Raw genomic sequence first — 23124 nt, 5'->3', positions numbered from 1 at the left:
CATATATTGCACATGCTAGATATTAATATCATAAAATATGAAAAATTTCAGAAATATTAAAAAAAAATAAGAGAAGATCGCATGATGTGATGAAAAATTATTTTTTTGATGATTTATCATGAATTAAAGAAATCAATGGAGAAATAAAATTAAAAAATAACATCAAACTATGCAGTGTCCTTGTAAATAAGGTCGCTAGTTCCTAGACTCATTTCTAATACACATTTCATTTCTTTTGTTTGTGTTCATAATTTTAACTTTTAAATGCAAAGACTAGGCCACTATGTACAACACAAGCTAGTTCAAAGTAAATCTTGAAAATATAATTTGCTTCTTCAAGCACTCAAGTTCATGAAGTACAGGGCATAGACTGGTGAACCAAGCAGTGACTAGACTAATTTATTGGTTGAAATGGTACAGCCTTCATAGTTATATAAATAAGCAATATGCAAGTTGTATAACCTTATCTATAATATCTTACTAAGTGGAATGTTCTATCATGCCATGTACAAAATTTGGTGCATTGGAGAGTAGTTGGCCACTTATGCTGCCTCAATCATGTTCACTCTCAGTGCACCCAAAGAACTTATAATTTGTGTAGATGCTGATAGTTTAGTCACACTCAACCAAAGGCAGATGAAACAACCTATGAACCAATAAACATTGCAGCTATACAGCATGGCAAAAACAGAGGTAGCTGGTAATCCCCCACTGAAATAGAAATATTACCTTCATGGTGCACGAGAACCAATTGGATCCCAATGTTGACAGGCTACCAAATGCCAAATTATATACCTAGATTTGATGTTCATGGGTTATAATTTTTTTTTCTAATGGTGTAGTCATGTGAGTTCTAGAAGGCTTCCACCAACTCTTTTATTTTTCTTAAACTAACTAGTACTGGCACGGCCCTAACAAAGGACAGCCATTTTGGCAAACCAACCATAAAAGCTCTCCAACCAAACTCTCCATACCTCACCAACCAATCCATTGCTATGGTTCCCATAAATATATGGCCACCACCAACCACTGCTTGCCCATGGTTTTCGCTTTATTTTTTCAAAGCACTGCATGTGTACTGGTAACCGTCATTCCCGGCCCAACTTGCGAATCTGGACTAACTTCCCACAGTCCAGGCCTCATGGTGGTCTGAGAGACATCCACCAACTAAAGTATTCCTAATAAATTTAAGGATGGATCAAAAAAAAAAAAAAAAAAGGCAGCTTTTGTGGTCTTCTGGGTACCTTTGAGTTGGAGATGTATAGGTCTTACATGATATCTTGGAAGATGAGTCCTTGCAATTCTGCTGGATGTGTGACTTCTTTGAAGGAAAACAAGGATTGAAAATGGTACATGTTATAGTATGCTCATTAATAAGATCATGGTCTTCAAGTTTCTTGAATAACTTCAGCACTATTTGTTACGGCATTCATATGAAACTTCTTTTCCTATATAGGATTGATCATTAAGGCTATTATTTATTGAAGCATTCTTGAATATTTTGCTTGGTGGTGTACCATAGAGTCCATAACTATGGCCTAGGTGACTTCATTAATAAGTTATTGTCTGCTTCCAATCATTGAATTTCTAGTCCCTTGTGAGAGACTCAAGCTTGCCCCCTTGTTTTATATTCCTAATGGGGTCCATGGCCTAAGCTTGCAAGAACTTCCAACATGATTTTAGGATAAAGGTGATTTTTAGTGCGCGGAAACACATGAATTAACTGGGTTACCGTTTAGTTAGTACATGTCCTTGTTCTGTCCCTCAGGGCAAACATACCTACAACTCATTTGGCATGTTAGCCTTAAAATGTCCAATGTGGAAGTTGAGGAACCTTATAAGCCAGATCTAACACTCTGATCTCATCGAAATCATTTCTATTCTGATTCACTCGACTCAATTCGAGTTGGAACATGATTAATCAGATGCATGCCATAGCTATACCAACTCAAGGGCTGCTATCTCGATGAGACATAGTGTTGTAACTACTTAAGGTACCAAATTAAGTGTTCATGAGTAGGGTTAAAGGTATCTATTTAAGTTGCTGACGCTCAATTAATAAGATCGAAATTTTGAATTCACCAGAACATTGGCCCTCCTATGGGATCATTAGTGGCACTAGATCCACACCACTAAAAAAAGATTCTTTTATTCAATGTCAAGCAACTAGCATTAGTAGGTCATACAAACTATATAATATACTCCATTCATATCACGATAATTTGGTCATAAAGTCTTGACAATTACCTTCATTGATCATCATCAATTTTTTTATTCAAAAATTAGAATAGATGAACTCCAAACAAGATGAGGATGAAAGCTAGATCAAATTTAGATCTCTCTTCACCACTAATTATTAGCTGTTTGGCACCTCAACCCTAACGATTTGCCCTTTAGGAGATCCAAGATTGTATTGCACCAAAAATCGTAAATCTATTCCATCCATACAAGAGATTCTAGCAACTCAAATGCGGCATACTGCTTCTAACCCTTTATTTAGTCTTCATTTGCCATGCATAAAAATTCCTAAAATTTTAGTCCCAAAAATCTCCTCAAATTTGCATCTTAGCAGACATCCCATTGTTTGGTCCCATCTTAGCCTCTCCCTGGATCCTGAACACATCACTGCTCTCGTACCCAAGGTCCCTTCCATTGCACACAGAAGGGACAAAAAATTGCCAAGGTCTTCTTCTGGGTCTTTGGTTCGCTGAATACATGGGCCTCATAGGGCCCATATTTGGATAATGAGCCGTTATCGTTGCTCAACCAGATCCAGGAACTCGTAACTGGACCAAAGACTGGGCTTTTACAGTTTCAACCACTACCCCCCACAATGTCTCTCAATAAAAACAGTAAACCCTAAAAGACCGACTGAGGAACATGCATGGCTTGGGTCCAATTAGGTTGGGTTGCATGAACCCAACATTGGTGGCAAAAGCTCACTACGAAGCTGAATCATCTTGGCACAGCTTCAGTTAGAAGCACTGAACCCATTGGTTTGCTCGACCGATGTGCATCTTAGATACATTGAGCTGTTAGGAGTTTGGATCATTATGTGTGCTATAGGGTACTACCATTGATCACCTGCTAGAAATCACCGCTCGCTCAATTCATTTAAAATTCGATGGTTAGGAACTGGTCCATTGCTCTCTTGCACTTGGCTAATCATCGACTCCCACATCTCCTGTTGAACTGAGCAATGATCTAGAGCCATGGTAAGTGGAGGAAATTTATTATCTATAGCAAATTAAAGCCTTATCCTGCATTCACTGAGTGGTTAAAAGTAAATGAAAAGGGAATCTCACCTAGACTTTTTTTTTCACCATTTTATGTGTGTGCATCCTCATTATAAAAGTTTCGCATAATTTGAGTTATAGAAGATGTTCTATCAGTTTAGCATTAGCTCTTTTCAACTTTACACTGTTTCAAACATAAATTTGGTGGAGTGTTGGTTGACAAATGTTATTCATGGTTGCTTCTTCATGGTTCCAATATTCCAATATTACTTCTTGTCTGCTTCATGGTTGGAAGAGTTTTAAGTGTTGGAGATAGTTATTGCTATTCTGTGGTTAATTACTTGCAAGTTTCTTTTTACTTCGTGTTTTTTTTTTTTTTTAAATGACTAAATTTTATTAAGGAAGTCCCGAAAGTTATAAAAGAAACAATAGGTGGTACATGAAGAAGCTATTTATTGTATCAAAGGGTTTTGTAATGGTACTCCAACAATTTGGTACATGAACTTTTGATTGACATATCGACCATTAATTACAATGGACAGCTAGTAATCAAAGATATGTTGAAAGGTTTTAATCCATCCCTATCATGTTTCTTTTTCGAAGAGAAAGCATCCTACCATTTTTCAAATGGTCTAGAGGGGAGGCCAACTCCTATCATATAGTCTCACCTCCCATGAGCTACTCTCCAGTCTCTCCTCTTCTTCACACTCATCCTTTACCTCACTTTGAGAAGAAGATGATGATGACCATGAATAAAGTATTGAGAATTAAAAAGGATCCACATTGGGCATAAAGTGAATTAGAGATAGTGCAATATGGGTTCTAAACCAATCTTGGTCATATTATATCTCATTAATGACAATGGGAGAGATTGGTGCTAGTGAAGCCTGGAAATAATATAACAAGCATCAGTGAGATGGGGCACATTTGAAGGATGAAGTAGTATTAAGCCTGATATGCATTGTTGGTCTTTCTCCCATTAACTTAAACTTTAGGATGACTTGGGTACTTGACGTGGTATCAGAGCTTAGTTTTGTTAAAAGTCATGAGGTTGAATTCTTCTAGTTCAATTATTTATTTAATTATTCATGGTTATCTGTTATCTTCACCCTAATGACTTAGCTCCATATGAAGAGGGGTACTAAGATTGATATGTAGATTATTTTTTGTGAATTTAAGCTTTCGAGATTAATTAGTTGCTCAACAATTAAGTCAATAATAGTTTATCGGGATATTGATGGAGACTAGATTGGAGCCAAGGGAAGAGATGGACAATTAAAGATGGAAAGAAAAAGAGCATGTTTCCAAGTACAGTTCTTATGAAGGAGAAGCACTTCCCATGAACTCCAATCATCCAAATTTGTCCTCCTACTTGAGTAGAATATAATAAAAATATACTAGAGTCTAAACATTTAGTTAACTGCATAAGTTTCCACATAAACATCATGCGACTATTACCTGCATGCTTGCCATTACAAAATAGATGGGTTTAAAATTCTTATCGAGTGGGATACGGGTCTACAAAAATCTATTTGGAAAGCTGTGCCAATGGGACGAGTAATTTTGACTCCAAGAAAAAATTATTGTCACGTGTAACACATGATTGTACATGCAACCAATAACAGCTGACGTAGTTGTGCATGCAATCAATAATAACTGCTAGCTTTTGTGGGCACCATTCATAAAGCACCCATCTTTGTGCATCATCATAGAAATCAGAGACTCTGATTGACTACGTGCATAGCCACATTAGTGCATGCAGATGATAATTTTTTCGTTATGAAAGTATTTATTTTGTTAAATATTTTTAAAAAACTACCTACCATATACGTTAAACTACTTGAGATGCACACCTACTATTTTGTAATGAATATTGGACAATAGTACGTGGCTAGATGTTGTTTGGATTGTCTTAAAATTGAATACTACAAATTAGAAGTAGACTAATATAATCACCTAGCAGCATCTTAGAGGGAAAGAACCCTTAATTTATAATATTTAATCAGTAAGTTTCAACTTTGATGTAGTATTATTATCCCATGCTAAAAGTTCATAACTAATAATTTCACACGAAAAATTATAAAATTTATTTTATTTTAATTTTATAAGAAAGTATGCAAATCATATTTGCCATAAGTACATCAAACTAAGATAAGCTGCATTTTAGGCATCTCTCGCCAACCCCTTCAACTTATCTAGTCACAGGCACCAACCCATCCATGGGTGTACAAGAAAACTCAACTTTTCCAAATTTGGAAAAGATAAAAGAGTGATCTTGCATCGAAGAAATATAATCCATAACTTGCCAATTTCCATATTGAATTTTATCATTATAAAGTATAGAACCACCTGAATACATTCTAAACATTAAGTGCAATGGCATCCAGTTATGAAGCAATGATAGCCAAATATAGTCTAAGACATGTGGCAACTAAATATCTATTATTGGTTACACCTTACTTGGGGAAAAAAAAATTAATATATTATTATATTATAATACACATGACTCTATTAAAATAAAATTTAGTAACTTAAAGCTTTGTTACTTTCCTCTACGCGCGGCAGCCGGCGAGCTTTTCCATATCTTTCCAATATAAAACAAAAAGGCTTTCCAGATGTCCCAAAATGGAAAACCCTGCTTCCACCCAAGAGCGTGCGATGCGTGCATGGTTATAAAAAACCCAAGAAAAGAGCGAGAGTGGAGAGAGAGCGCTCTTGGAGATGGTGAAGGCTCGGCCTTTTTAGCCCTCGCCCGAACTCCCAGGTTCCCCATTGGAGCCCCAGAGTAACCGACGTGCTCTCCGATTTAGTAGCATCTGGGAGTGAGTCCTTGATTGAGTTCCGAGGGGCGACGAGGACGGTGGAGTGGCGTCCGCTGCTTCCGGCGAGGGGAAGAAGCCGCGGCGAGCCGCGGACCATAATCTTGATCGCCCTAGGTGAGTTCTTTGGGTCCTCTGGTGTCTGTTATCTTCTCGCATTTGGATTTTTGCCTGTATCTTGATCGAAAGCTTGGTTTTTTTGGTCTCTGATATGGAGTTCTTGCGTGTTTGAGGGGTTTCTCTTTGCCTAGTGTCGTTCTTGTTTGCAAGATTTTGGTTTCTTGTATGTTTCATAGGTTTTCTTGGTAGATTTTTGGTCAGGCTTTGGAAAGTTGGGTTCTTGGCTGATAATGTGGTTGTTTGGGTAATGGGTTTGATCTTTGCCTTATAAAAAGGCGCGCCAGCGTTGCAATTTATCTCGTTGTTCTTCGGGTTGGGTGTATTAGAATTTAAGGATTTAAAGATGAAGGCTTTCTTTTTCTTTGAGGAGTTCGGGTGATGGATGGAAAGCTCTGATGCGCTCTCTCTCCATAAGAAATGAAATTTCTGGTTCTTTGCCACTGTTTATTTGGCACATCATCTGTACGTATTTTGGGTATGGCTGGAAATTTGTTCTGGGTTTGTTCGCATTTCTTTGTAGTAGGTTTATTTTTTAAAAACATGATGTTTTTTGTTTCTGAATTGTTTTGTTGAAAATGTTCATGTGCTATTTTCGTCTGGAAAAAATGGTTTCCGCATGCTTTTTTTAATAATGTTTCATGGATTTTCTTTAATTTGAAGGCACTAGGATGTCACGTTTTACAAGCTGGATTCTTTGGTATTACTGTTGTTGTACAAGTGATCGTTTGATCTTTTTCACATAAAAAATCGTAAGTGTTGCGTTTGGAAAAATTGTGAGAGAAGTTGTTTAGATCTGAAGGTTGAAACTTATCTTTTTGTACTCTATGGGGATGGATGTGTTATAATTTAGGTTTCAAAAGATCAGTGTTTTCTTTGAGTGTCACAGTGGAATGAGATACGGAAGTTTCTGGTTTTTGTGTATTTTGAGTGTATGATAGGAAGCTTTAGTTTGTATGCGTTTCTTTTTAGTAGGAATAATTGTGAATAATGTTTTTTTCTCAAACGGTAAATTCTCTTTGTACCCAAAAAAGTTTAGTTTTATTGATAACAATTGTTTTGAGAAATTTGTTACCTTGCATGCTTAGCAGGTATTTTTTGGTGGATTGTATATTAAATTGAAGGTGGGTTGTCAGGTTTTAGAAGTTGGATTTTCTGGTGTTTATGTTGTTGCTTGAGAGACAGTTTGATCTTTCTCTATAAAAGGTTGCCGATGTTGCATTCAGGGACCGTGTAGGGAAGTTTGTTTTTAGGTTTGGAACTCGCCGTTTTGTGCTCTTTGGGGATGGCTGTGTTAGAACTAGGGTCAGGGTTTTCTTTATGGTGTATCCCGTAGAGGTATGGACCGTAGGGTGACAGGTAGAAATCTCTTTCTCTCTCAGTGTGTGTTGGGTGTGTGTGGACATTTTGTGTATTTTGTGATTATGAGTGAAATTTCGGTTTGTTTGTATGTCTGTATAGTTAAACCTCATTTGTTAAAAAAAAACATGTTGCTTCTTGTTTATTAGTAATTATGCTTTGTTGATAAACATACTTGTCTCATTTTTTTGTTTGAGAATATGGTTTAATTGCATGCATTGTAGGATTTTATGGTTGATTGTTGCTAATGTGAAGGGAGATGTCCAGTTTTCAGAAGTTGGATTTTTGAGTGTTAATGTGGTTGTTTGAGTGATGGGTCGATCTTTTCCTGTAAAAAGAGGTTATCATGTTGCATGTGGAATCATGTGAGGAAGTGTTTGGGTTGACCTTTCCTGTAAAAAAGGTTCAGATTTCTTTTTTTAAAGAGGAACCTGAACTTAACTTTTTTGACAATTTATGTTATATCGAAATGCACTTATTATAACTTAGGGCTTTTATATTCAGGTTTTCTTTAGCTGTATAGAGCTAGGGTGATAAGTTGAAGGTTTCTGGTTGCTGTTTTCCTGCACATGTACATGCGTTTGAACTGAAAATTTAGGTTTCTGTTTTCGGGAGTATGTGTAGAAGGAGAAGAAAAGCAATTATCAAAAATGGTTTTGTTGAATCCACAGGGCCGAGAACTGGGCTCCTTTTTTAGTCTCTACTTGTCAGAAAATGTAGCTCTAGTCTGGAAATTGCCTTTCAAGTGTTAATTTGTGGATCCCGTTGGCTATCTTCAAGAAGTTCAGGTTATCACACTGCAGATTTATAGTTTTTCTGTCAAAGTGTGCAAAAATTTTAGTGTTGGTATAAACAGTTCTGAGACAATGGTCGCCCAAAATCAGAGCATGTCACTGGGATCCATGTTGGAGGAGACAGTGGAAAATTTGTTTGGGAGAGAAATCATGGAGTTGGCCAAAGAATGGATTTGAGAGCTTCTGGGAGGAAGAAATGATATATTCAAAGGTTTTCTTTGAAAATTGTATTAGTAATGGTAGGAATAGTTGTGATGTTTTGGGACCATGAAATTTCAACTAGATGAAGGCAGCAAGTTATAACACTAGGCAATTACAACTGTGAAAGCTCAGTCCCGGCAAATGTATCTTCCACAAAACGTTCATCCAGAGAAACTTTAAAGCACACTAAGACGAGTCTCAGGGAAATAGGCGGATCAGGGTATTTGTGGACAGATCTTCTTCCTGGGCCGGATCTGATGCTCAGAAGACGAATGTGAAGCGGCTGAAGCTATCGCCTGTTGAGAACTTGAGCTATAAGGATAAAGGCACAGGACAGAAGTTGGATGACACCTGTAACGTATCGATGCACCCGGTACATCGAATGTTATCCCAAGCATATTCTTTCAAATTCTTCTGATGTTTGTCAACAAGTACCATGCCGTATAGTTGAATCTTTTGGTCAGGGGTTCATTTCTAGCTACCATATGATTGATGTGCAGGGTAATTTGAATGGTTTTGATATTAATGGTGATCCAAAATGTAAAAGCAAAACAGGAAGTGATAAGGTTTTTGCAAAAGCTAAATCTGATAATACCACTGGTTCTCACAGAGCTGTACTTTGAAGATTTTGGAGTCAGGCAAACATGTTGTTCTGGTAAAAGGCCTCTAGCACGGTTATGCATTAACCAACAAGCTGAAGAATCCAACATTCTAAATATCAGAGATGGTCAGTGCTGCAAAGAAGGTGGCTTTCATGAGGGATCTTCCCAGCCGTCTTCGTTCACATGCACATCATCTTCTGATGGAAAGCTGGCTGGGAAATTGAAGTACGCAAGAGGAAAGATGGGACAAAAGTAGATTTCATTTACAAATTACCTGAAGAAGGACCATGTTTATATTCACTTCCAAAAAGCTTGGGTATCATGTGGTAAGGTCTTATCTGCTGGCACATGGGCCTTGGAAGAGGATGAAAATGGAAACAGTGGGTCACTATCAATGAATTTTGGTTTGACTTGGCAGATACTCTGGGACAAATTGAAAAGGGTATTCAGCAACCAGGAAGGTTTTGTCGCTTCTAGACAGGTGGAAATACTTATCCATTCATGGCTGTCATATGCATTGACAAAAAGATCCGTGCCCTGCGGGAGGGAAATGCATTGAAAGCTGTGAATAGTGCAACAGTTATGCTTACAGGGAATGCACATATGATCTTGGCAGAAAAGGGGTAGGCAGAGTTCAAGATAACCTTGGAAACCCGATTCACATTTATTGTGCAGATCAAAAAGGAGTCTTCTGCCAAATCCCATGCCTGCTGACAAGTCCAAGGTGCAAGAAGGTTTATGCATTCAACAAGTATCTGTTACACAAAGTTGTCATGTTTTGAGAAAACAAGCATAAATATCGTCGAGCCAAGCATAAACCTTGTTGTGGTGCAGATGTACAAAACAGAAGCCTTAGAACCATCACCAAGCACATAGGCAAGGGGTTTCATGATTCTAAGGGTTTCATGGCATTATTCTGAGGCTGCAAGTATTCAATAAAAAACAAATCAATTATGCAGTAACCGTAAGTCAAGTCAGAGAAAATCATGCATATCTGTTCCCATAAGTTTTGCAGAAAATATTCTTTATGCAAAAAATCAACTCAGCGGAATCAAAAACACAGGCACCTCATTCTCCTAGATCAGCGGAAGATGCTTGTTTGAATAAATCTGTTGATCTTCAGCTGAAAGAAGGTGGCTTATCTTTGATCATGTCGGGAAGTTGCTTGTGGGGAATCAACCTTGTGGGGAAACAACAATTGACAAGCAGATGCCAGTTGTTAAACATAGAGAGAAGAGTGCATATCAAGGAAGGGATGGGGTCTGTACGAAAGTGGAACTTGCTCATGAGGATACGTGGGATAGTTTTGTGAAAAAAGTTGATCAACAAGAGAAATTGGGGTCTTCTGTTTTTCTTGGTGGCAGTGTCAGAAAACGTTTTAGTTGGGAAGAAAGTGACAGGAATGGAGGTGCTTTGGATTGTCCAACCATTTGTGAGAAAATATGCACATCAGTTCAGGAAAAGAAGTTACATGGAGTGACACAAAACAAGAATTCCTCTGAAGACTCCTGGAGCTTACTGACCCAAAAAGCCAAGAAGTCCTCTGGAGACTCTGGAACTTATTCATAGTAAACCGGGCTTCTCAACATCCGATGCCAGAGCAACAAGTCTTATATCTTTATCCCCAAGAGGGAACTCCATGTTTTAGTATGGATGATAGGTGTAGGCAACAGCTGTTTACTTGTGTAAGCATGCCTGAGGCCATGGAAAGAATTAATATGCAGCAGCAAATGCAATCTTCAGTCTATCAATTGAGCCTCACTGGAGGACATTTTCGTTTTGGCTTAGATGGAAGTACTGCACAAAATGTGAACATTCCAATACAGTGTGTGGAACTCAATCCAGCCCCCAAACAAAGCCCCAGCTTAGCTGAAAAAGTAGTTCAAACAATCTGTGTAAAGGATTCTGAGTTTCACAAGGAGGATAATGCCAGAAGCTCAGGAACTTCAGACTCTCAAATGAGGCAAACTTCTGCATCTGTTTCAATTGAAATGGCGGGCAACAAGTCTAAGAAGATTTCAGAAGTTGAAGCAGTCAAAGTAACTGACATTAATGTTGGAGCAAAGCCAACTAATAGAAATTGCATAGAGTTGCTTGGTCTTGATATTGATGGTAAGGTCCAGAATCATCTGTTTCCAGTTAACCAGATAGAGAATTCTGTATTGAGATTGGAATCAACTTCTGAATGCTTAAAGAACTCAGACTGCCTTGAAAAGCAGTGTGGTGATACTTCAAAAATTGGGGTAGGGCATACACCTGCGGTACGTGAAGATGGTTCAGCAAAAAAGATATGTAAAAAGCCCCCAAAATCGGAAATCAAGGCAGGCAGGCAAAATAACAAAGACAAAAAGTTCGATCCAATGATGTCTTTGGAGGATGAATCTGGAGGCATTTTGTCAAAAGTAAAAACAGATAATAAGATAGCTGGTGTTCAATCAACAACTTGCAAGGATAATGCAGTAGAGGCAAGCTCCGAGATGTCCACCTCTATCATGTTATCCCATTCTACATATGGTGAAAGTGTAGAATTGATGAATATGTTAGATAATAACAAGCTTCCTTCAGAACATTTTGGTGAGGAGAAGTCTGATGAAGATTTACGTTTTGCTAATGGTGAGTCTACAGATGTTGGGGACAACCAAGGTGTTATCAAGGCAAAGAAATCTGAAGTCCGTAGGGAAAATGGGCATAAGAGATGGAGGGTTTCCCAAGTTGATGATGATGATGATCTTCTGATGGCTATTATCATAAATAAATATTACAGGTCTAGCAGTAGGAATTCTGCTTCCAAAGCCAGGTTGTTGAAGTCAAATGCTTTGAGAAAGTTCAAAAGTCGAAAGGGTGGTCATAAATTACTTCCACAAACTGCTGGAAAAGGTGGAAAACACTTTGCTGACGGGAAGCGATTATTCTTAGGAGCAAGAACAGTGTTTTGCAGGTTGATTGAGATGGGTGTCATATCGATAAACAATGTCATCCAATATCGGAATCCAAAGAACAATACAGTGGTAAAGGATGGGCGAGTTACTAGGGATGGAATTCTCTGTAAATGCTGCGGCAAGATCCTCTCTGTATCTGACTTTAAGTTTCATTCAGGTTTCAAGCTACGAAGACCCTCCTTGAATCTTTTCATGGGCTCTGGTAAGCCATACACCCTTTGTCAGCTGCAAGCTTGGTCTATTGAGTACAAGTCTAGGAAAGATAATATGCAAACAATGGAAGCTGTGGAGCTGGATGAAAGCGATGATAGTTGTGTGCTTTGTGGTGATGGTGGTGAACTAATATGCTGTGATAATTGCCCCTCTACCTATCATCAAGCATGCTTGCCCTCACAGGTTTGTTGTATGCCAGTATGTGCATTTGATTAAATTTATTTCATAGTAAAATATTTTATTTGTAACTGTTTTTAATGCTGATTAGGAAGCCATTATTGACTAGCAGTTAATGTATGTCTCCACTTTCCATCATTCAGTTCTGTTAAAAGCATGGTTTAAAGTACTAGTGTATACTGGCTATACCATATTGTATCAGTACTGGTATGCCGTTCGTTACCATACCATGCTGACACATGGTACAACATCTCAGACCTGCTGTGCCAGCACCAGCAGGCATACCATGTGTCTGTAATATCATTCTCGTAGTTTCAACCTCATGTCCTCTATGTTGATTTCAAAACCATTGAATGTGGGACTACACAACCTGTAGATTTGAGGATCATGATTAAATAATTCTGTCAGAATGATAAGTTAATGCATTATCACAGGAACAAGAGGCAATGTTGAATCATCAAATGAAGTGAATGAGCACACTAACTTGATATCGAGAACTATTTAATGAATTGAATGTTGTAGTGGATGACTTTTTTGGTAATATTTCATTGACAAACTAGTGAAGAGAGACATGCCTATGTTGTTCCTCCTGTTGCACATTCATGATTGGTATGAATGTCATCCCTGTCAATGTTATCCTTGATTTGCCTCTATTATTCATTTTATTTGTTGAGAGAGAAGCAACCATCATCATATGTTATCAGTTAGCAGCAGGCCTATATGCAGACCAATCTGCTTTAATCTATTCTTGAATATCTTTAGTTCATACTCTAGTTGATTTCTAAACCATTATTTATTTATGTATTTGTCTGGAACTTCTTAATGGGGCCAGAGAAGTTACCTGAGGTGACATCTTGCTTGAATATTGATTGTTAATTTTTATCGTGACAACTCCAGATATGGCTGAAGTTTTGAAACATGCTCTTCCAAGACCCATTTGAAATGTGTTTTATGAAAAAAAAAGACCCATGTCAGTAAACAGACTTTCTTAGATTTCAGCTCCTAGCCACCCTTAATCCTGTTTCCGAGCATCAATCATGTACCTCTAGTGCAAAGCATTATGTTGCAGAACAAGCTTTAGGTGCTTGCTTCCCTTATGGCAATTGAGTCAGTTAATTTGTTTTGTTCTTATCCATCAGATTGCATAAATGTCTAATTTGCTACCCCTTTTGCCATTTATATCACCTGATGATATCCACCACTCAAGCAATATTTTCGTCCAAACTAAACATAATGCAAACCCCATGAGGCAGTGGAAGAAGTTCTTTCATGCCATGAGGCTGGTTACCTCTAATAAATTAAAAAGAATAGTGGTAACTGGGAAGCACCCAAGACAGCTCTCTCTCTCTCTCTCTCTCTACAAAAACTTGAGGTATGCTATCCACCCACAATCATCTATTATTGCAGCTCTCCACATCAAACCTCCTAGTTCAATTCTGCATGTACCTGTGTTCCACTTTATGACTTATTCTATTACATGGTTTTTGTTTTACTTTTACATATTATTGGTGATAGCTTAATATATTAGGCTAAGTATGCGTTATATTGCAGGGGCTCCTTAGACTCCATTGTATGAAATTTGATCTGTTGAATTCTCCATGTTTTAGGTGTGATTGATTTATTATTATATCTCTTTATGTCTTACTTCAGGAGCTTCCAGAAGGCAGCTGGTATTGCCCTAACTGCAGTTGTGAGATATGCGGGGATGTGGTGAATGCTATGGAGAACTCAAACACCGTGGCTGCTTTAGAATGCTCACTATGTGAATGTAGATGTAAAATGCTTTAACCTTTGGTCTAGTAATTCTTTTATTGAGTATGAACTATACTATTAATTTTTAAACTAATTATATTCTGGATTTTTTAGTAGATGTGTCCATCTTTCCTTCGGTAAAGACATGACCTTATCCAAAATTTGTTGTAATATAAGCAATATGAAGTAAGAAGTGGTTTTGCTGATTTGACTCCAGATATAATATGGTGGCAGTTATTAGTGTATCAACTCAAACTAATTGCTACAATTCATCTCTCCTTATTCAGGTAGCACTCCTGAATATTTACCAACAAAAGTATAACAGGCATGAAATCCTTTTAAGTATAGCATCTTCCATGTTTGAAGTGCCTTCTTTGTTGGCTTGTCTATACAATTTATGCAACATTTCTGACAACTCACCTTCTCCTTAATTGGTTTCCTTCTTTGTTTGATAGCTCACCCAGACAAGCATGTAGGTGTTTCTGTAGGAATCACATGGCATGTGATGCAAGCAGTGCTTATGGCAAGAATGAAACAATAATGTGAGGAGGAGGACACATATGTTGTCGCCTGAGACATTTATGACTCATGCAGGGCCCATCTTATGATGAATTTTGCTCATGAGACCTGCAAGTGGATCAACAGTTCATTTGGGTGATTTGGAGGTAAAACTCGTGAGCATTTGGAAGTTTAGAAGGGAATTATTCTTTATGGGATATTTACATGGACTCTGTTTTAGGGTCACGATAACAGAATCAGATTTATACTGTCTTGGAAGATAAGTTGGTTTTAGTCTAGGATTGAGATTGCGTGTAAAGCTTTATATCAGGTAAAGGGTTAAGATAAATGAAACCTTTGAGAAGGGTAACTTTGACTGGGCAGTAATTCTTTCTGGTGCTAGTAATATGGTTAGATACTTAGATTTCTCCAGCAAGGAGAGTATGATGTAGGGGTGCAATTGAGCCAATTCGAGTCAAGTAGCTGAAAACTCAAGCTCGACTCCACTCAAAATATTCAGGCTCAAAATTCGGCTCAAGATCGGCTGAGCCTTAGTCTTAGTATCCCAAGCTCGAGCTCGGCTTGATGAAAAATAGATAAAACTCAGGATCGAGTTGATCCGACTCGAATATCAATCGAGCCATACTCGAGCTCGAGTTCAAACTCGAAATTGAGCCTTAGCTTATTAATAATATATGTATTAATATATATAGAGAGAGAGTCAGACTAAAATCAGATTGATCGGATTTGGACTCAGATCCGGTCAGGTCAAACTCTATAATAGAGGTTTTACATCAATGATCCAAGCCGTTGAATATGATTTACTACCTCAAAACTATTTACACATAAAAAATCATATGATTTGGAGATCCCTAGCCTATGCATCAAGTAGTCAAAAGTTGGATAGTTGAAATAAAATTGAATTAGATGTATTTTTTGATCACTTGATGTATAGACTAGGGGTCTTCAAATCATATGATTTTTTATATACAAGCAGTTTTGAGGTAGCAAATCACATCTAATAGCTTGGATCATCGATGTAGGACCTCCATTATTTAATTTTGATCTGACCGGATCTGAGCCCAAATTTGGTCGATCTTACCCAAATCTCTCCCTATATATATATATATATATATATATATATATATATATATATATATATATATATATATATATATATATATATATATATATATATATATATAATATATAAATTCGAATAGGCTCATGAGCTTTGAAGTTGAGTATTCTGCACTCAAGCTCGGCTTGAAAAACTATTCGAGTTACTTGAGCTCGATAATAACCGAGTTGATTCGAGCTTGGACTTGAGTCAAGCTTGAGTAGTTCACGAGCAACTCAACTTATTTGCACCTCTCTATGATGTTATAGTATTTTTAACTCAATTTTCTCTATATTTTTAAGGATGCCTTTGTGGCTTCAATGTTCTGATGATTCTCAAAAACTATGTTTAGTGGGTTTGGCTTTTTGGGTCTCCATCTTTGCTTGGTTTCGCCCTGATTTATTGAAATTACTAGTGGCATGCTCTCATATTAGATCCAAAAAAATATGAGAATGCAATATGATCTGGTTGTGGAGTCTCGGCAAGATTTCATCAAAAAGAAGAGTCTTGGCAAGATTAAGTTTGTAAAATCTTAAACGAAGCACAAAATAAAAATTGAAAACATGTTATGGTGAGGATACGGCCATGTAATAAGTTGACAAATTTTGTAAGGGCTATAAAGTATAAATAGATTGAGCAGGACTTGCTGGTTCCAGGTTCTTCATGTTTGTTAAAGCGAGGGGACTGGGCTTGCATCATGATATAAATGTAGGGCTTTGCACCTAACATGATGAGACATGAAGAATTGGGATATAAGGATTTAAAATGAGGCCACTAGGTTCTACGAGGTCTTCTGGATTCCTAATCTTATAGATAGCATTTATTAATTATGTTCCAGCATTTCTATACACATTTTGGTACGTCACTTGAAGTAGCAAAGTGGTTAAAGATTATCCGGGAGAGGTTATGTAGATAGGATCTCTTTGAGATTGATTTATCTCTTCATCAAAGGTGTGTTTTATTTGGATGTGGTACCTTTTATTTATTCATGATTGTTTATTTAATGTAGTTGAATATGACTTTGTTGTGATACATTGAAGATAGCAATTTTTCTTTTAGCAGTCAGAATTTTTTATTGGGTTAGGGAGAACAGTCACTTGAAACTTATCTTCTGTTGATCCTCAGCAAGACGGAAATCCTGGCTATCCTTTAGACTTGTAAGACTTTGTTGATAACCAAGCCTATCAATTACTTATAATGCTATACCAAAAAGTAAGGTTTGCTATACCAGTATGTACTACCCTATATGGCGTGTACCATACCATACCGGTATTGAACCGATGCTCGGTATGGGAGGCATGATGAGACTCGGTACACTGAACCAACTTGCATACTGGATGTACCGGCACTATATCAACATGGTACCAGTATGGAGTCTGATACTAAGATGATGAACCTTACTAAAATATTTTCTTGCAAATATTGGTAGATTTTTTTAGTGACTCCATGGTATAACAGATTAGATTCCTTTTAACATTACATTTTTCATCATGATTTCAATAATTTAGTACTATCATTGCAGATCATACCAAATGCATAAAGGAAATGATTACATATAAAGGGGAAGTGGAATCTGATGCTTGGTTTTGTCGACAAAGTTGCCAACAGGTATGTTTCAGTTAATATTTGAATCTTTTGCTTTCTGAATCATGATAGATAATCAAAAAAAAAAAAAAAAGATCTGAATTTTGTAGACAAGAAAAAGAATTATGATGGAGAGCATTACTAAAACTAGACTATAATTCTCAGAATATAGATACATGCATGTTTCATTTTATATATAACTGAGTCATGATTAATTATAAATATATTAACTCAAATCGAGGTAATACGGTAATCATTTCATCATGCCAAATTGAACATGGGAGTGATATATGATGGTCCACTGTTGGAATGCTGATAAATTTTTGGTCTTAGAAACAAGGATGTTTCAATCATACAATGTTTCAGAAGGAAAAATAAAATAAACTTGGAAGAACATTGTTTCAAATGCATTGGGCATAGCCATGCATAAATATTTGCTCAGATCGACTTGCATGCAGATGCTGCAATCAGGCATGCTGAATGAGCATTCCATGTAGAAATTGTTTAGATCTAAGAAATAACTAGATCAACCAAATGAGCAAGAAGTAGATTATAACTAGGGAAGAAGACAGTTTGGATCTTCGTTGAGCATATAGGTATATGTTGTGTCATCTCTAGAAGCTAGAGGTGGCCTTAAAGATCTGGGTAGTTGAGTAGGAAATAGTGTGAATGACTGTACAATCTTGCAGAAGAACTTAAAGTGCAGGAGTAAATGGAAAAGCAAGGTGGGCACTAGCTGGTATAGGAGGATGAATTCTAAAATGGAGTAACATAGGAAACAGTCACATCCCATACAATAAAAGCATATTGTACATGACCTGCTTAAACAAAAAGGACATACAATTATTCATAACTAAAAGTGGTGATAGTGCAATACAACTATATGATGTCTTACTTGGATGCCGATGAGGCTTCAACTAAGGTCGGAGATTGAATGAGTTGGGTCAAGGAGATCAGTACAAGCCCAACCATGGACCTTCAGACCTCTTCCCCGAATCTAACCAACATAACCTTTAACCCGAGCTCCTCAAGCCAAACCCAACCCAGCCTCAATTTTTTGAGCATGGGTTCAAAATGGGTTGATTCAGATTGGGTCATGTCAGCTGGATCAGTTGGTCAAGTCATCTGTAAATGCTCCCATGCCATATCAATAATTTCTAAAAGTAAAATAAAATGAACTAGGGATGGGAGTATATGAGTATAATGTGGATCTCAGTTTTATATAATTAAACAACACTAGCGAGATCTTGAAAAATGAAGCCGTGTTTAAAATATGTATCTTATATATTTATGTGTTTGGGTTGGGTTTGGTTGCCCGATATCACAGCTCAAACCTAACCCCTTTTGTTTTTTTTTTTTGGAGTCAGGTTGGGATTTTCTATTTTCAACCCGAACTCAACCCAGGTTGGGCCTAAACATGCCTAATACTGTCCTCTTTTTGGTTGGGCTTGATTTGTATTCAGGTTGACCTGCCTAGTTTCCACCCCTAGCTTCAAACAAAAACCAGTTAATGTGCCTCATAAAGACATGCAGCAGATTGCTAAACAACCTGTAGGATTAAAGTTAGTGTTTTAATAATTCTAATGATTTGCTATGCCGGGAAGTGGCAAGCAGATGATTTGAGAAGACTAAGCAAAAAATCTAAAATCAAAAATACTATGTTATACCAAACTTATTCAAATGGAATGCACCCCAACTGACTTTCTATTGACCATACACGATTGCAGCTGCAAGCAGCATGACTGTTCTTTTTGTTGACTGTCTAAAGGTAGTTTGGTTTAGTGACTTATTTTTGATGAAAACATATAATAGTATAATTGTTTTCTTGGAGCAATTTGAGGAGGCTCTGGAAATTTACATATATATAACTCAATCAGGACACACCAAAGGTTAGATTTTAGAAGATAATCTTTCTTGCCCGGTGGTTGTACTTCAATTCGGCTTATGTGGCAGTTCTCTTTTATTTTAGGATGTAGCAGATATTGTCATCCTTCTGGCTGTATCTCCTGGTCCACATTATTTCATGTTGATTCTGTGCTTCTGTTTTCTGCATGTACCTGTCAATGTTTAACATCATCACTTATTTTTGGTTTACAGAGCCTTCTTTCTTTCTTCTTGGTCTTTTCTTTTTCTAAATTGAAGCATATTTTATTCTTGGCGGTGCTGGCAGGTTCATGTGGGCTTACGTTCTCGTGTTGGAGTGACAAACTGTCTTGATAATGGATTCTCTTGGATGATTCTTAGATGTAGTCATGGTGACCATAAAGTTCAGTCGGCACAAAAAATTGCACTGATGGCAGAATGCAACATAAAATTAGCAATTGCCTTGACTATTATGGAGGAGTGCTTTCTACCGATGGTAGATCCAAGAACAGGCATAGACATAATCCCTCATGTCTTGTACAACAGGGGGTGAGATTCTCTTTTCTTCCTTTCCAAGTTATACAATTTATTATTTAGTTTATTTTTTGAACCTGCAACATCTCTATGAGGTTACCTACCTGTCTTGTCAGAATTCATTAAATTTTTTAAGCAATCCAAACGGAATGAGCAGAAAAGATGAAAAATAGAACAGTTCAAATTCTATTTACATGGTACCATAATGCCCTGTGCTTGTCGGACTTTTTTTTTCCTCATCAGAGAAAGCTACAGATCCTTTTTTTTGAGTGGACAGTGTCCTATGTATGCCATAGTGTTAATGGCATCCTGAACCCTTCCACTAAGCATGGAGCTGATTGAGGGAAAGTTTTTGTAGGCAGGTTTCATCCTTTTTTACATTGATTGTCTTATTGACCTTTGTGGGTACTATCCTTTTAATGGATTACCATTATAATTTTGGAAAAGAAGTATGCCACATTTTCTGGACTCGCTCTACATACTGTGAGTGTTTCACCTCAAAAGGATGGCTTAATGATAAACAGATGGTTTAATGTCATGGGAAAATAAAGGATGCAAACACTCTGGGTTATTATGGTGCACTGATACTGCCTAAGAACTAAAGGTACTTTACTAAAAATTGGAGATCATGGTGTATGTGTAGACATGGATATTCATGTGGAAATGAAAGATAGGAGGACCTGGGACAGGTATCTGGTTCTATCATTTGAGGGAATGGAGTCACATGAGGATGCTTCAATCCTGACTTGGGGCCAAACAGCATGGATGAATGAGAGATGCTCCTTAATTGGGAGAATATTTAGGCATAACTGCCATTTATTCAGGGTAATCAGTGTTAGGATTTGATGCCTCGAGATTCGATCCACATTGAGCTCACAGTGAGGTTCGCGACGAAAAACGGAGTCCAACGAGATCAAGATCATCCTAAACGGAGCTCGGACGGAGAAGATACGTGCTTTCGAAGTCGGCACGAGATCCGAGGCAGTAGAGGACCGTCGGTGGCCGGCGGCGCAGCCGCAGGCGGCGGGACGCCGCCAAACGCACGGCAACGCCGGGCCAGGCGCGCAGGGTGCGGCCCGGTCCAAGCGCACAACCCAGCCTAGGCGAGCGCACGGGGCGTTGCCCAGGCCCAGGCGCCCGACGCGGGTGCGGCCCAGGCCCGTGCGCGGACCGGCCCAGGCCCAGGTGTTGCTGGGGCTTGGTTTTCCCAGTCCACGGTTGGGTCTGTGGACCGCGTGGGCGTTTCCAACGCGTTTCGCGCGGTCCACGGCACTATTCCGTGGACCGGCACGCGATCGGAGGGCATGGGTGGCTTGCGGTCTTGATCTAACGATTTGGGAGTTATTTGGATTGGTTTAGGACTCCTAATCGCGATCTAATTGGGTTTAAGCCTTATAAAAAGACCCTGATCAAGTGAAAAGCAGGCGGTGGCCTGGTTTCTCGTGGACACGGGCGTGGAAGGCTTCGTGCGGATACCAAAGACTCTGGGAAGAGAGAGGCGCGAAGCCGTTGAGAGAGGAGCAAGAGGCTCCTGGACAGCGAACGCCGGTCGTTTCAGAGGTTCAGGAGGGCTTTCTAAGAGAGAGAGCTTTTGTGAGGGTGAACTTTCTGTGAGGGAGAAATTAGGTGTACGAGGGTTGAGGGTGAGATCTCTTGTAAAATTTTTTTTTCATAGTTAAGTTTGCGTGCCCCGTGGAGACAAGTCCTTTTGTCGCTGATCCACGTATTTTGATTGTTTTTGTTTTGTTTCTTCTTTCTTCCTGCTGCATCGCGTAGTACCGAAAAGGTCTTGGGAGGGGTGTCCTGGTCAAACATCCACCCAACAAGTGGTATCAGAGCGAGACGGTACAATGACATAGATTGCAGCGGTGGTGAGCAAGACTGAAGATGGAGAAGACAGGAACAATCAAGATGGAGATCAACAAGTTTGATGGAAGGAGTAATTTCTCCTTGTGGCAGGCAAAGGTGAAAGACGTGCTCATCCAACAGAGGTTGATCGAAGCTTTCTTGTGCGAGAAGCCGACCACCATGGAGGTGCGGGATTGGAAACGACTACAAATACAGGCGGTGAGTATCATCCGCATGTACCTGGTGGATGAGATGGTGATCCATGTGCTGAGCGAGACTTCCTCGACGGTGCTGTGGTCGAAACTCGAGGAGCTGTACATGGCGAAGTCTCTCACCAATACTCTTTTCCTCTGAAGGCAGTTCTACCAACTGCGGATGGCTGAGGGACAGTGTGCAGGAGCATCTTAGTTACTTTTAGAAGATTCTCACCGACCTCCTCAGTGTTGGTGATAATGTTGAGGAGAAGACCAGGGTGCTAGTTTTGCTAGCGTCGCTTCTTCCTGCGTACGAGTCCTTGGTGACTGCTCTAGTGGGGAAGAGCACCATCAAGATGGACGAGGTCACCGCGGCGATACTCCAGAACGAGGTTCTCAAGAGGGAGAATCCGGCTTCGAGCACAGGTGGCGGTAGCTCAGCTTTGGTGGCTTTTGGAGGAGCAGGAGGCGGTAGATGGAATGACAGAAGATCGCGACGAGGGCGGTCCAAGTCCAAGAGAGACTTGAGCAAAATTAGATGTTATCGGTGTGAGGAGTTGGGACATCTAGCCAGAGATTGTCCTCAACTCAAAAATCGGACGGTGGCTGCTATAGCGATGGCTGGCAGCAATTCAGATGGAGATGTCCTAAAGATATCTAACGAGGTATCTACTTCTTTTCAACAGTGGATATTAGATTCTGCATGCCCCTATCATGTATGTTGCAGAGAAGAGTAGTTTGACTCTCTGGAGTACAGTGAGGGCACTGTATATCCGTCGGATGGATCGAGCTGTGCGATCTGAGGCATCGGAACGGTCAGCTGGAGGACACGTGACGGTGCAGTGAGGAGATTGGAGGAGGTCCGATATATATCCGATTTCAGACGGAATCTTATCTCACTTAGCAGATTGAATTGGAGAGGCTACAGGATGGTAGCTGGTGGAGGAATCCTGAGGATGCTACGCGGCGATAAGATTGTGCTGGAGGGAAAGAAGAGGAGCAAAGGACATTATTACCTGACGGAGAGTCCAGTGCAAGATGGAGCTTCGGGAGCCAGGTGGAGCCCAGAGCGAGGTGGAGCTCCAGATGGAGGTGGATCGGGCACGAGACAGGAGACTCGGGAGGACGAGAGGCGACGTCGCAAGGTGAAATTCCTATTGCCGCAGGACAATGCCTCGAGCAGGTCTCAGATCAGGAGGAGCACAGCATACGACAGAGATGGGATCGAGCGGTCTGGCTCGACTCCCATATTTGTCCATCCATGATCAGCAGGC

At 39.0% G+C, this 23124-nt stretch overlaps 1 pseudogene; it reads left to right on the top strand.

The window, feature by feature from the left end:
* The first annotated feature begins 8246 nt into the window (after positions 1 to 8246).
* LOC140851739 (uncharacterized) overlaps positions 8247 to 23124 on the top strand; it is a 28388-nt pseudogene continuing 13510 nt past the window's right edge.

Source organism: Elaeis guineensis, chromosome 9 (assembly GCF_000442705.2).
Source record: "Elaeis guineensis isolate ETL-2024a chromosome 9, EG11, whole genome shotgun sequence".
NCBI classification, from domain to species: domain Eukaryota; kingdom Viridiplantae; phylum Streptophyta; class Magnoliopsida; order Arecales; family Arecaceae; genus Elaeis; species Elaeis guineensis.
Note: the sequence above shows the minus strand (reverse complement) of the source record. Positions and strands in the feature narration are given on the sequence as shown.